Here is a 4,892-nt window from a genome sequence, read left to right on the forward strand (position 1 = left end):
GTTTTAAGAGGTCCTAGGCCTCACTAAAAACCTAGGTGGCGTTGTCGGCCCCCGTGTTTTTTAAATTTATTCACCCCTTAATCCACGGCCTTTACATGTGTGTGTATATATAGACACACAATAATTATTAGTGTTTGTTGTTTTTTGTTTATTATTGACATAAATGAATACAATAAATGGGGGTTAGGGTTAGCGTAGGGGGTTAGACTTAAGGGGTTGCTTATTGTTCCGATATACGTTGCTTTGCACAAGTCCTTGTTTCCCCGAATCTCTACAATAGAGGTGTGCGTTCAATGTAAGCTCGACCCATAGAATCACAATTGCAACATAAATGGGAAATACGTCTGGTTAAAATATACTGGAATCTTTCTTTAAGCTTGGACAAAAGCATCAATAATGTAAAAGTGTAAATGTAACAGCAGTATAAATCGACAGTGATTTAATGGGTGTTGGAATTTTGGATGGATTAATTAATTTCCCTCAACCAGGATGAGACAGGACTTTACTCGCCTCAGGTTGACGGTTCCTATTACAAGGAATATGGTGCCACTGGTGCATTTTACCCATCTACCTCCTTTTCTGCTCGTCATCATCACTTCCTCAGTTAAAAAAAAAAACTCCCTGTCACTCTCCCTGTTTCCCTCGGTGGGTGGCTAACCACTGAGGCCCCCCTCCCACTCCCTCTGTCTGCTGACCATTGATCATCAGTGACAGTGACGTCTCTACTGTGCTCTCAGACAGCGCTGTGTTGTCCTGGCTGCTGTCCACCCAGGGTCTCTCCTGACCCTGTCGGCATCAGTACCTGCCGGTTACCGTGACAACTACATCCCAAGCAGTTATTGGTCCAGCCTGCTTGCCTGCTCCGACTCGCCTTCAGTTGGCAGCCATAACTCCTGGCAAATGAGGCTTATGATCCCTCGCCTCCTACGCCCTTTATGGGTGCTTGGGGAGACAATGGGGCGATGCAGACCCTCCTCCCGTGGTCTGTCTCTCAACTGTACCACCACCCCCCGTCCTCTTTCTTTCCTCACACATATATATTTGGTTGAAAGTGGTCCATCACCCCCCTGCCCCCCTCTCTCAGCTGCTCAGTGATGGATGGAGAGGCAGAGGAATTAACCTTGGCTTTATGGGGACTCCTCTGCCACTCTCCACTGCTGTCTGAGATCCCTGTTTGCCTCTCTGACTCTTGTGTCTTGATTGTTCTGTGTGTGTGTGTGTGTGTGAGAGAAGGGTTCCTCTTAGTGAATGCCCCATGAACAGGGCAAATGATGCATATTGAGAATTGCCTCCAAATGAGGAGCGATTTGTCTCTCCTCAACTGGAGGCAGTCAGTCAAACACAGAGGGCAGTAGCCACGGCGACGAGTCTCAAATATATGTTTGACATGGGATGGCAGTGCACAGATGTGATAGATATTATAACCTCAATCATTATTTTTTGTTTTTTCATCATAAAGCTCAAAATTAAAAAGGCTGTGTCCAAAATCACTCCCTCGTTCGCTCATTCAGCGCTTCCAAGCGGATTCTAGTGCGGCTCATTTGTGGTGGGAGAGTGAAGCAGACCAACCTTGTGATAACATTTGTGACTGTAGATATGTGATTTTAGCATGAATTCAAAAGAGAAGCTACTATTAAATGTGTGTGAGATTTAGGAGGATCTATTGGGAGAAACTGAATATAATATTCAGAGGTATGTTATATTGGTGTATAATCGCCTGAGTAACTAGTGTTATGAGCCTAGGTCATAATTTTTTACACCAAAGTGGCAAAGTTGGTATTTTTTGTTTTTACCTTGAAAGTCTGATAATGCATCTGCCCAAATACCTTCTGTCTTTATCCAATCATCCCCATTTCACTCATCCAAAAAATACATTGTGAACTTTCCTTGCTGAGGTCGCTGCTTATCACCACCTACAACATGATTGCACTCCTGTATCAGTGCATCAATCCAATAACTGAGCACTTTGAGACGCGATCATCACTGCTGTACATGCCTATAAAACCACCAGGGTGACATATCACATAAAGCCACAGACCCTGCTCTTAACCCCTCTCTTTCGCCCCGACCGACCTTCTCACCAACCCCTAACCCCCAGCTAATTCCAGGTAGTGATGGTGGAGTGGAAGGGGTGACAGAGGGGAGAGTGACAGGGGCGTGAGGGGTGAGGGAGTAGAGGGTGATGGAGGTTAATAGTCCGTCTCTCTTTACTGGCCGTAAAGGGCCCAGACAGTCTGTTAGTGCTTTAGTGCCAGGTCAATCTTACATGTCCCTTTGTATTAAAGCTCAGAGGTGACAGACAACAGGAGAAGAAAGGCGGGGGGGAGCTCGGAGGGAGACAGGGGAGGAGGTATTGTAGTTTTCAGTCACAGAAAAAATACAGGTACTGCTCTACCATCAGCTGAGGTGATTAGACCAGGCTCAGTCTATGTACATGTTAAGTAAACGTAAGGCTCAACTTCTACGCAAGCATAGCCAGTAACAGTGGAACACTTACCTCTCACTATGTATGTTATGTAAGAGCCTTTTTTCTATTATTACCAATTTTGCTAAATATCCACATTTGTTTTGCAATATTCACACAAAATATCAGTACTTCTTTTAAAGCAACACATGCATTAATTTAATGCAGTTTAATGCAGATTTTGTCCCCATGAACCCCAAAGTAGTGTTTCGTGCTGCAGGAGGACACTAATCACCACAAAGCTCAGACAATATTTTTGGAAACAGAAATTGAAAAGGAGGAATTTAACAGCTCCTTGCTGCAGATGATTGTCACTAGAACTTTTGGATTATTGATTCTGTTTCGATATAAAGGCATTGCTGAAGAGCAGCCTTTGTACTTTATGTGATCTTGGTGTTGCTGAGGAGGAATTTTAGTATCACTGCCCTATGTACAATGACTTAAAAAAACATCAGTTTGCATCCTGTTTGCAAACTGAATATCTCTTTTCCATAAAGATTTAAATGCAGGAAAAGTAAGACAGATACCACTGTATCCAAAAAAAAGAAGATATTTGTCAGGGAAGTTAAATGTTATGAAATGTTCTTTCTTTGAATAAGTGGAGCTGTACATTATGATTTGTCTTCCTGGCTGCTATTGCTGTCTAGTATCTTCAGCATTCATATGCTGGCAAGAGGTTCCAAAATGTGAGAGTTATTTGCTGATCAATGTTGCATTCACAAGATCTTAAATCCAGAAAATACACAATAAGTAACATTTTGGATGTTCAAACATGTTTAAAAATGGAAATTGTTACCCTTTTCTCCTCCTCCTTCTCTAAAAATAGTGCTGATCAACTACAAGCTGTTGACACATTATACTTCATCATCATAATTGTATAAAATATACTAAAGTGCATCAATATCTCGACAATTAGTGAGATATAATGACAAAAACAAAAACAAAAACAACTGCCTTCAACTACAAGTATAAATATTTTTCAGACTCAACAACTACAAATAGACATGTCTGTGAAGTCTACACTCTCCGGTTACGGTTATAGTTGCCGTCTCAATGCAGTTTTTATCATACACTGATGCATTAAATGACATACTGTATCTGGGTGGAAAAAAATTGGATTTTGCTCACATTGCTCTCAGATCATAAAAAACAGATATGTCAGCGTTCAGGCTTGCCTTGTGATGGGAACTGTGCATAACTTGGACACACTCCAGACTGAGAGGGAGAGCGGGAAAAACTACCGCAGAAACAAATTGTGATAAATGCATAACAGACAATTTCAGGATGTGTAAAAATTCTGCAATATGAATTTAACACCAGAGCACAGCAAACAATATGAACACATTCAACCCTGAGCTCTCACTCCTCTTATCACTGAACATTCATCATTCATCACATGTATGTAATCTTTGGTCATGCATGCGAGCATACACATACATGCATATCATCAACATTTTGGGCATTTGCAAACAAATCATTACTAACCCTAGAGTAGAAAAGGTTTAAGCTGCTTTAGCAAGTATTTAAAGCTATCTGTCCATCAAGAAACTCTGTAAATCACAGAGAGTTAAAGCTGGAGGACATCAGAGGGAAAACCATGAAGTATGATCCAGTTTCACCATAATCAGTGAATAAGGTTATAAGGTTGTGCTTTTGTACAGTAAACAGTGAGCCCCATAGATGTATGTAATATCAGCCCTCAGAAACACTCGCGTCATAAGCAAGAAAGCATTTAATTGGACACAACATTAGTATACACCCCCGAGTGCAGGATGAGTCATCAACAACAAAACAACAAACACTAAAATACAGCAGTTTCAACTCGTCTGAGAATGTTTTTGAAAAGATTTAGACAATAAAGTAACAGAGTCTGGATCCTGATCAGCACTGCCTAGTTTGACAGTTTGAGAATGAGAATGACCTGTCAATCAAAAGGTAGCCACGTCCTAAAGCATACCCTGTTTATGGTCTAATTTATACTCTAAGTGGACCATCATTTATAAATGAACCATGCATGCTTATGGAAGAAGACTGAAACTAGAGATTGAGACCTTAACCTCATTAGGAAACTGTTCACTGAGCTCAGAAATTGGAAGTCCAGCCCAGAAGTTGGCTTATTCCTCCATAAGACTGCATGGTATCTGTGTTTTATTGCAGTCAATATATATAATGGCAACAGGTACACGGGCCCAAAAAACAGCAACAACAAAAACAAAACAGATTTATGTCCCTGAGATGTTTTGATTTAGTCGAGTCTTCACCCACTTTGCAACCTGCCTTGCATTCATGTATGTGTGTGTTTTTTGCATGCCAGAATTCCTGACTACTTGCTACATTTGATCCGACCTCAGAAATGGCTGAATATGGCCGTCAGATGTCACTTGAAATACACACACACACACACACACAAACAAAGACACATGTTGGA

This window comes from Morone saxatilis, unplaced genomic scaffold (assembly GCF_004916995.1).
Source record: "Morone saxatilis isolate NCDOM2014 unplaced genomic scaffold, NCSU_SB_2.0 Contig12, whole genome shotgun sequence".
Lineage (NCBI taxonomy): Eukaryota > Metazoa > Chordata > Actinopteri > Moronidae > Morone > Morone saxatilis.